The following is an 11373-nucleotide window of genomic DNA, read 5'->3' as shown; positions in this document are numbered from 1 at the left end:
AGGTCTTCTGCATTGCAGGTGGATTTTTTTACCAGTTGAGCCTTAAGGGAAGCCACTCACACCAGAATTTCTTCATCAGAGGGAAGGTGACTTCATCCAGGATGTTGGATTAGAAAATTTAGGTGTCTGGATGTCTAATGGTGATGGATGAGAAGTAATATGCGTGGTGACTGAGAGAGGAAAGACCAGAGAAACGTCAAAGATACTCAAAGTGGAGCTTATTTTGTTGAAAGTCGAACAACAGCAGCCTGAACTTATGGAAGCCAAAAGAAATATCAGAAAACCCTTAAAGGTATCACAACAAGAGATGAGTTTAACTTTAACATGAACAGCATATGGGCTACTTAAAAATGCATCCAGAAAGCCACTCTGCCGACAAAAGTGACAGAAATTTAGGTAATTTCCTGATTCAGAAGCCAAGATATTTGACTGACTCAGCCTAACTAGACTTCTACTTTCTTTCACAGGTATTTCTCTCACACCAGGTTCCAAGTATCTGATTCTGCTCTCCCCACGATCTTGCAGTGGCTTATGTGAATACTTGATGACTGTCTTCTCCTCTGCTAGTGACTAAGTCTTTCAGAGTTGGAGAATCACTCTCTTTTTGTTCATCACCGTCTCTCTTGAGTTCGGGCATGGAGTTCAGCAAAAGTTGAACAGCAAGAGTGAATGGGGATTGGTTATATTAGTTTGTGTGTGCATGAGTGCTCAGTCATGTACGACTCTTCGTGACCCTTTGGATTGAAGCTTGCCAGGCTGCTCTGTCCATGGGATTCTCCAGGCAAAAATACTGGAGTGGGTAGCCATTCCCTTCTTCAAAAGATCTTCCCGACCTAGGAATTGAACCCGCGTCTCTTCAGTCTTCTGCGTTGGCAGGCGGATTATTTACACTGCACCACCTGGGATTTACAAGAAGGTAAACTAGTAGTTCAGATGGTAAGAAATCTGCCTGCAATGCAGGAGACCTGTGTTTGATACCTGGGTCAGGAAGATCCCCTTGAGAAGGGAATGGCTACTCACACCTGTCCATTCTTCCATGGACAGAGGAGCCTGGTGGGCTATAGTCCATGGGTCACAGTGTCAGACACAACTGAGCGAATACCACTTTTTTCAAACTGAGCAAGAAGCAACGTGGAAAATAGACAATCTGACCTCTATTCATTGACTGGTCACTGCTCTTGGGCACAGCGTCTGAAATACTTCCATTTTTCAGCCACAGCAGCAGCCCTCCTTGAAAAACCCTTGATAAGCCTCCTCACCTGGGAAACTCCTAATTTTCCTTTGATGCCCAGCTTTAGAGTTATTTGAGTGGCACAGGCTTCGTGGCCAGAAATATTGCATTTGGCCCCTGCCTTGGCTCACAGAGGTTGTCTCTGTGAGTTTGTAAGAAGGCGATATAACAACCAGACCAACATCAGAGATGTCGGAAATATCTTTCTGATTTTTTCATGGCATTATCTGTTTTCAGGATACTCAATCTCTATTCATATTATACAAATATAAATATACCTTATATCTCCACATAGCTAAATCTATGGCACTGCATTATCTATTTACTTATCATTTTCATGAGAACATGGATGTTCATATTTAAATTTCTAGGTCGCAAATAGGTGTCTGGCACAGAGTATGTACTTTACAAGTATTAATTTAATGTATGAAGCCATGATTGAAATATTAAGTGAACATGCAAATATCTTTTGAAATGTAAAAATGGTAAAACTCACATAAGCACAATCAAGTTACTTTATTGCTTTATTACATATGTATAATATGTACATATATAATTGTACATACACTATAATTTTATAAGCTTTACTATGCATGTATAATATGTGCATATATAATTGTACATACCCTATACTACTTCAAATATTTATTGTATTTATTTTTTGTTGCTGCTAGTCAGAAGACAAACTAATAAACACTTTCTTTTTACCAAGAATGTGAGAAGCAGTATAGCCAAGTCAAATTGTCATGAAACTATGAAATCTAAGAGTACGGCATTACCTCAATTTGTTAACTGAAGTTTTATATTTTGTTTAAGTTTAGATTCACTTCAGAAGCAATCTGTCAAATTATTTCAGGTTGGCAGACAGTACAAACAGTCACTTTATTCTGTAACGTTTTGAAAGAATGTGGGCGAGAGAAGATTTTTCTTCAAGAATGGAATTGGAGAGTTGATTTTCTTGCTGCCAGTAACTATGGTCTCATATGTTTCTGAATACTTTTCTTAAGAAGAAGGATCCAGGAAAAGACTGAACGAATGACAGTGCCCTGTCGGATCTCTAGAGTTAAAAAGAAAAAGCAAAATCACTTACTGATTTATATCGAATAGCGTAGGTTGAAAGAATATGTTGTCAGCAGGAATATATGAAAATCGACTGAAACCCCAGGACCGGAAGTGGTGAACAAACCCCTAGCTTTCAATGTCAAAGGTAGTTGGTGAGAAGTAGGTGAGATATTAAAAATGTTAAGAGAAGATAGATTTCAGGAAACCAAAGTTACTGAGCAAAGCAATGAAACTGCTTGTTGTTATTCAGCCACAAAGTCATGTCCAACTCTTTGCCAGCCCATGGACTGCAGCCCACCAGGCTCCTCCGTCCTCCACTATCTCCCAGAGTTTGCTCAAATTCATGTCCATTGAGTTGGTGATGCTATCTCACCATCTCATCCTTTGCCACCCCCTTCCCCTTTTGTCTTCAATATTTTGCAGCACCAGGGTCTTTTTAAATGAGTCAGCTCTTTGCATCAGGTGACCAAAGTATTTGAGTGTCAGCTTCAGCACATGTCCTTCCAATGAATATTCAGAATTGATTTCCTTTAGGACTGGCTGATTTGATCTCCTTGCAGTCCAAGGGACTCTCAAGAGTCTTCTCCAGCACTACAATTTGAAAGCATCAATTCTTTGATGTTCAGCCATTTTTGTGGTCCAATTCTTTATTTATATCTAGACCCTGATGTTGGGAAAGACTGAAGGCAGGAGGAGAAGGGGACAACAGAGGATGAGAGGGTTAGATGGCATCACCAACTCAATGGACATGAGTTTGGGTAAATTCCGGGAGTTGGTGATGGACAGGAAGGCCCGGCGTGCTGTGTGCAGTTCATGGGGTCGCAAAGAGTCGGACATGACTGAGAGACTGAATTGAACTGATGATATATTTATCTGTATCATTTGATGAATAATATAACAAATATATATATACATTGATAGCCTGCTGTGTCCCTGAGGCCATGTTAGAGACTATATGTATACAGAGAGGTAACAAAACACATAATAAATAGTGCCTGACCTCAGTGGAGTTTTGTCTATAGGGATGACTGTTTTCTTTACTAATTGCTGGCATTATCTCGGTAGGGAAGTGGATCAGAGACACGGGGTGAGCGCCACCCAAGAGAAACACAAGGAATGTGGATACTGAGGACCAAAGATGATTAACAGTGTTTTAGCTGAAATCCAGGTTAAAAAACAAGGGTAAGCAGGAAGTGTGGATCTTATAGAAGTTGCAAACACCACCATGTAGGTTTCCTCTTGGACATTCATGCAATTCATCATAGTCATGATGATGATTGCAAAGGATTCAGCATTTCAAGTAAAAGAGGCAGAAGCTAGGTGTTTTTGCTGTCATCTTAAGGGATATTCTTAATTGTAAATGTACCATAGATACATTCTCCATAACACCATATTTACCATATTATAGACCCAGTTCTTTTTCATGCTGTCTTTGGAAATACCATACTCAATTATGTTGTATTTTGAACACAAATCAGTATTCACTTATGTCTTCAAAACATTGTCTATAATCTGTTTCAGTCACAGGTAAGCAGCAAGGTATATACCTGTTTGATTCGATTATTGAGTCAAATTATATATTTGTGTATACATTGATAGTAACTCCATTCAATAATAAATTTGCAGCAGTATTATGGATAAAGATTACTTTATTCCTCAGAGACACAGATAGAATAGGAATAAGTAACACCTGTAAAATAGAGAAGGCTGTTAATCTTTATTTAGTGGATACTGATAGATGGGCCTGAATCTCCTGATGGTAATTGCATTGAACATTTAATAGCAGGTTTTGTTTTCAAAGGCCTTCCTCTGCATTAATCTTTATGACAGCATTGGTGACAGTGCTATCATTTTGTGTTTAGGTTTGTATAGTCTGCACAAAATAAGGTGTTTTTTTTTTCATCATGTATAATTCAATATGCTGCCACTTGGTATAGAGGAAGACCTCATCTTTACAATTTGTGATTTAAAAAATTCAGGCTTGTTAAAGATATGCTTACCCGGAAGCGTTATTTTCATTTTGTGACACTACTTTACCTATTAAAAATAAATGAAATTTCTTATAAACTCAGGGGGCTCAAATGTTGTATATTCTCAATAAATGGTAGCCATTGTTGTTCAGTTGCCCAGTCATGTACAACTCTTCGCAACCTCATGGACTGCACCACTCCAGGCCCCCCTGTCAGTCACCATATCTTGGAGTTTGCCCAAGTTCGTGTCCATGGCATCAGTGATGCCATTCAGCCATCACATCCCCTGATGCCCTCTTCTCCTTCTATCCTCAATCTTTCCCAGCATCAGGGTCTTTTCCAATGAGTTGGCTGCTCACATCAGGTGACCAAAATAATGATAGCCATATTAATAATAAAAAATGAAATACATTTTCTAGAGAATAAACTTTAAAAATATAGTCAATATGTAATATGCCAATATCTTGTCAGCATACTTAAAACCTTAGTCTCATTCCTAGATGTTGATAAGAATATTGTTAATATTTCTATAAGGTCAAAATCCTTTTTGCAAAATCCTTTTGCAATTTCGAAAATAATCTCCTGCCAAAGCCAAAAGCAGTAGCTGATCACAAAAAGCAATTAGGGAAATTGTCCGTTTTAGATACACAGGCTTCTCTGTATATGCTGACTATTTCTATGATGCTTTCTATTTTTTCCCCCCACAGTTAACTGGGTAGAATTAAACACACTGGTTGGAATATATGGGGCTTTCCAGGTGGTGCTAGTGGTAAAGAACCTACCTGAAAATGTAGGAGAGGTAAGAGTCACAGGTTCAATCCCTGGATCAGGAAGATCCCCTGGAGGAGGGCATGGCAACCCCAACCCACTTCAGCATTCTTGCCTGGAGAATCCCATGGACAGAGGAGCCTAATGGGCTACAGCCCATAGGGTTGCACAGAATTGGACATGACTGAAGCTACTTAGCACATATGCACAGCGAAATACACACACACACACACACATATAATTTGAAAAATTTCAAGTGTTTTTTTCCCAATGATTATTTTTTTCCTTTCAGAAAAGAATCACTGCACCCTTACTATTGGCAATACTACCATTTGGATTAAGCCGCAGGACAAATCTTCCACCTGTAATTAGTTTAGGTCAGGTCAGGAAAGTAGAATTTCCATGGTATTATAAGGCTCAGACAATAAAGAATCTGCCTGCAATGCAGGAGACCTGGGTTCGATCCCTGGGTGAGGAAGATCCCTCGGAGAAGTGCATGGCAACCCACTCCAGTATTCTTGCCTGGAGAACCCCATGGACGGAGGAGCCTGGCGGGCTACAGTCCATGGGGTCGCAAAGAGTCGGACATGACGGAGAGACTAACACACCCTCACACACACACCGTAAGAATAAGGAGTTTCATACGGAAGCTGGGGATTCCACAGATGTAAGAAGAGAAGGGTAACTCAGGGCTGAGGACTGTGGACACGTTCAGTAAGGACTTATGACCGAAGCACAGGGGACAGAGAGGACAGGGCTCAGGAGCCGCCAGAGCCGCCATTTCTGGTCACCACAGTGGAGAACCGGAAGCTTGGAGACGTGGCCCGGAAGGTGCTGGGTCTGCCTCCCTGTGACTTCCTGAAAACGACGTCCACCCCGTTCCCCCTTCCAAGTGCTGTGTGAGGGCCTCTCATCACCAACACTACCTGAGTCAGAGAGGGAGGGAATACCGGGGAACCTAGTTTCGATCCTACTACACAGTGTTGATGGTGCTTCATGAAAAGCAGACAATCCAGCTGAATTCCTGTAAAGAGAAACCAAACAAACAACTCACCATTGTTAGGAAAATTAGTTTTCATAGAGATGAAGATGCATGCATATTGTTGTTTTTTGTTTTGTTTTTCTTTCTAACCCACCAAATGGTTTAAAATCCTTTCTTTGGTGTTAGTCATATAATGTCACTGAGCATCAATTCCCCAAGGAAAAGCACGGGGCTATTTATACCCATCTTATAATGAGGTTCTGAGGATTGAATTAGATAGTGCATACCAAACAACAGCACATCTCAGGAGCCTGATAAATGCAGTCATCATTTAGAATACGTTCGTCAATGAGAAACCTAGATTAATGGCTGGGAGTCCCTGTATTTATTGGCTCTGTGAAATGGATAAATCAGTTGACATCTTTAAGACTCATCTTACTCACCTGTAAAATGGGGAACATAATAATATCTTCCTTCAGAATTACAGGCAGGATACAATTAAATGAAATGATGTATGTTCAGGAATCACTTTATAATTAACCTTAAATGGTTTCACAGTAACTTGTCATTTTCAGTACAAATGCTCATGCTGACGTGAGAAAACTCAAGTCTACTGTTGAGAAACCAAACCCTCCTAATAGATGTATAAGTTGTTTGTCTTTGCTTTGACCAAGCTCCAGCTTCTGCCATAATCTGACTTGTGCATGACCATCAGGTAAATTGAGAATTTACCTGAAATTCATTGAAAGCAATGAATTGGGTCTGGTTCTAAAATGGGGCTTTTTTTGTGATTGCATTTTTGCTTTTTGACAAGTACAATTTCCAAAATAATTTCTTGGATAGTCTTTAGATATATCCTTTCAGAGCTTGACAGGATTAAGCTGTCAATTTACAAAGAATTGCACCAAGAAATGTGATGGTATCTGAAAAAAATATGCAAGCATATCAAAGTAATCATTCTTGGTAAACCTTGAGGAGAATATAAATCTCTTATCTTTTTTTTTTTAAATCAAGTCCATCATGAATAGTTGAAAGATTTTTGTGATCAAAAAAAAGCTAATAGAAAAAAGAAACTGTAAAACGTTTGCAGTCCTGCTAAGCCTGGCTTGTGCCCAGCACACGTTTTTTGAAAATTTTACTTATGTATTTTTCTGCTCTTCACACTATGCTCTTTTGGCCCAATGTGTTCTTCACACACTCAAATTCAAATCAGAGGAACTTTCCTGGTGGTTAAGATTTGGCCTTCCAGGGCAAGGGGTACAGGTTCGATCCTTGGTGAGGAGGTAAGATCCCACACGCCTTGTGGTCAAAAAGCCCAAAACATAAAAGAGAAGTGACATTGTAGCAAATTCAATACAGACTTTAAAAATGGTACCTAGCAGAAAAGTCCTTAAAAAATTGAATCTAATTTCATGTAGATACTTTCTCTCAGGGTAGATCACCCTAAGATACATTCACTTCTTGCTCATTTTGTTTCTCTTAGCCTACTGGCGTTAGCTTGCCCTCGGACTATTCCTCTTAATATGGAAAAGTTTTTCATTTAACCAAAAAGTGTTTATTGTGTGTCCAGCATATCTTCTGGGGTTACAAAAAAAATGACAAGGATTTCTTCTTTCCCTCAAAAAGCTGGCACCCTGGTGGGAAGAAAAGATGCAAACATAAGCAATTTAATTATTTATTTAACGAAATACGCTGAGCATCAACTTCTCCTCCCAGAGACCAAATATTGATCTTCCCTCTCTACCAACCCACCGAATAGTGAACGGCACAGGAAAAGAGGATGACACCAAAAGAAGACGACAAGCAGGGAGTGATTCCTGTCTGAAGGATTTTAGACAGTATAAGCTGAGGAAATGCTTTGTCAGTGATCAGCGCTCAGCGAGATCTGCAGCATGGAAGAGACTCCTCCAGGGCCAGGCACACACGACCAGAGGCTGTGGGCACGCACGCGGCTCACCAACATGGAGACGTTTTTGAGAGCTCGCCGCCTCACTCCACTCTGTGGACTGCAGCAGTTGTGTGGGGTTGTCCGGAGAATCTTGAGAATGGCAGAATCTTGTAGGCACCAGAGCTCCTTTGGTGAAACGTCTCTGAACCCTGCTCCTTCAGGCTTGCCAAAACTTACTTGAAAGCCCTTACTTCTTAGATGTGTCTCTCATGCCTTGACTATCTCAGGCGGCTTTGATTTTCCTGACGGCTCCATGTCAGGTACATCTATCCTCTCTCACCTGCACTGTTGATGCCCAGTGGTTTCCAGTGCTTCTCGGGGACCTCGGTCCTCGCTCTTGTATGGGCTCTTCTCAGGACAGCAGCAGAAAGCTCTGGGTAGAGCTGGGCCATATTCAGCCAATGCTCTGCTAAAACCCTGCAGTGGCTTCACAGTTCAGTCAGAACAAAATCTGATTTTTTAAGCATGACTTGAACATCCCTATCTGATGCCATCCCCAGCTGCTCCTCCCTTTCTCTCTTGATGTTCACTGTCTCACCCCATCTCTCCCACACTGTCTTCTCATTCCAAACTCCAGGAAATCTCTTCCCGCAGATATTCACATCTCCCTATTTTACTTGACTAAGACTTTGGTCAAGCATGACGCTATCAGAAGTGCTCTTGTCTTTTCCTCATCGAGTAACAATTCTGCATCTCAACTCTCTCTATTCCTCCAGTATGCCTAATTTTTTGGTCAAGACACATTCATAAGATGACATGTGATTGTTATTGCTGTTATTTGTTCTCTTTTGTATGTTTCCTTTAACTAGGTTGCATGACACAAAAGAGGGTATATTTTCATCTGTTTTATGACTAAAACAGTCCATGTACCTTTGTTGTTTAGTTGCTCAGTCGAGCCTGACTCTTTGCGACACTATGGATTGTAGCCCACCAGGCTCCTCTGTCCATGGGATTTTCCAGGCAAGAATACTGGAGTGGGTTGCCATTTCCTTCTGCGGGGGATCTTCCTGACACAGGGATCGAACCCTAGTCTCCCGCATTAGTAGGCAGGTTCCTCACCAATTGCTTGCAATAAATATTTATTGATGAATTGCTATTGTTTGTGTTATATTTGTTGAATAAATTGGCAGTGACCCTGGTAACTACCAAGATAAGCCAAAGGAGCATACATTTATGGCGCTGAACTTCTTGGAATGCCAAAATGTTTACCTGTAGGAAACTCATTGACATAGAAAGAAGAGTCAGACTCTCAATTCAGACACACAAGAATCATGTGTTACACAGGATCAAAATTCATCAATATGTCAAAGGATAAAGGTCATTACGAATCTCAGCTGAAGCATGTGAAGTACAGTGGTGCAAACTCAACACTCCCAGTCCTTTATAGCTGCCCTGGGACCACCAGACACAATTTCAGCGTAGGGGCCCTCTAAGTGGACTGTGTATGACTTCCCTTACTGAGAGAGGCATTTCAGTGATGAAATATTTGCCACTTATTACTTAGACAGTTGCATGCTGATCTGGACCGTTTTTAGCAGATTTTGTGCCATAAATCCATGAATTGTAATTTCATTTATCACAAGCAGCTTAGACAGCCCAGTGCATCACACTATAATCTATCCACAGATGAAGATTCTCCACTATCTTGCTCCAGTGATTCCCGTCAGGAATTTCTAGAGCATGCTTTCAAGGAGAATTGACTATTATTTCTGTCTTTTGTTCCTTGTCTCTATCGGTGCTCATTAGGTCAGGAAGAGTGGTTTTAAGTTAGCCGCTAACATTTTCTTCCCCATTTTTTTTTTTTTAAAGTTAAGAAGTGGGTTATCAAAAAGCAGCAAAATGGTACATGGTTAAGACTACAGATTCTAGACCTAGACTTCCAAAATTAAATTCAGGCCATACAATGTATTAGTTATAAGAGGTTGAGTATGTTATGGAACTTCTTTTAACTGCATTTTCAAGTCTGTAAAATAAAGCTAACAATAACTACCTTCTAAGGTTGTTATGAGGATTGACTGGGAAATACCTGTAAAATATTTAGAACAGTGACTCACAAAAGTTGAACTTTCAATCATGGTTTCTGACTTAATACTTCAATGTAGAGCTACTGTTTAGGGGGTCATCACCCTTTTGAGATAAAACTCCTTTTTATGCCTTCAGAAATGGCTAAGTGGGCTAAACTTACTAGGAAAACAGGAATATGTACAGGTGGGTGTTCTGGTAAAAATTTAAATTAAGTACTATCAAGAATATTTTTTGTGTGAAATGAATTTATTAAAACAATCTACAGTTTCATCTGATTAAGCCAGGAAAATGGATATTCCCCTCTGTGTAATCACAAACTGCAGGGAATCACAATTGAACAGACCCCAGACTGAGTCAAATTACTCAGTGCGTCTATCAGTCACATTTCTTTGTCTTCCTGTTCCCTTGAGATAAAAGTTTGATGGTGGTTGACTTTAGAAAGATTAAAATTCTTATCACCAGGTGATTAGATTTGAAGTCATTCCATGTGAAAAATTGAAGTTATAAAATTTTAACTTTCTATGTTCCGTGGCTGATTAGTTAGAATTTAAGTTATTAACCCTCCTAGGAAATGCTCTAAAATGTCTAATAGACCTGGGTAGAGTCTCCATGCTCTCCTGAAGGCACTGACCAACCATTTTTAAAAAGGTAGTTTATTCCCTGAGAATAAAGAAAAAATTTAGAGATCCATAAGAATTGATTCTGGTCCACATGAATGAATTAAAGAGAGTTGACTAGAGCTGTTTGCATGCATGCTCAGTCACTTCAGTCATGTCCAAGTCTTTTGCGATCCCATGGACTGCAGTCCACCAGGCTTATTTGTCCACGGGATTAACCAGGCAAGAATACTGGAGTGGCTTGCATTTCCTCCTCCAGGGGATCTTCCCAACCCAGGAATGAAACCTGCATCTCCTGCATTGCAGACAGATTCTTTACCACTAGCACCACCTGGGAAGCCCCAGAGCTGTTTAGGTCAGGAATATAAATCAGAAAGAGAACACAAGATGCTTTTTCATTTCAATGCCATTTTAATATAGATGATAGCCTCCCTTTTAAGTCCCCATGAGAATTGAGAGATACCCATGAAAGGGAGGGCTTCTCTGGTGGCTCAGTGGTAAAGAATCCGCCTACAATACAGGAGACACCAGTTCGATCCCTGGGTTGGGAAGATCCCCTAGAGAAGGAAATGGGAACCCGTTCAGTATTCTTGCCTAGAGAATCTCATGGACAGAGGAGCCTAGTGGGCTACAGTCCATGGGGTCACAGAGAGTCAGATATGCCTGAGGCACCAAACAACAAAACAACAACAGGAAAGGGAATACCTGCTCATTAGAAACATATGCATTGTTCTCATATCTAATTTAATGCCTCATGACAAAAGAACCAA

General features: G+C 40.3%; 1 long non-coding RNA gene across 1 annotated transcript; it reads right to left on the bottom strand.

Moving 5' to 3' along the window:
• Positions 1–1728: 1728 nt before the first annotated feature.
• Positions 1729–5836, bottom strand: LOC145534469 (uncharacterized). Its single transcript, XR_014074650.1, has 3 exons — positions 5677–5836; positions 5046–5180; positions 1729–2288 (listed from the first exon to the last, which is right to left on the bottom strand). It is a non-coding gene; the product is annotated as an uncharacterized LOC145534469 (long non-coding RNA).
• Positions 5837–11373: the final 5537 nt, after the last annotated feature.

The sequence above is a fragment of the Giraffa tippelskirchi genome, chromosome 14 (genome assembly GCF_054371585.1).
Source record: "Giraffa tippelskirchi isolate mGirTip1 chromosome 14, T2T-mGirTip1v1.2.pri, whole genome shotgun sequence".
Taxonomy (NCBI): Eukaryota; Metazoa; Chordata; class Mammalia; order Artiodactyla; family Giraffidae; genus Giraffa; species Giraffa tippelskirchi.
The sequence above is the reverse complement of the archived record's forward strand: the minus strand, read 5'-3'. Positions and strand labels throughout refer to the sequence as shown.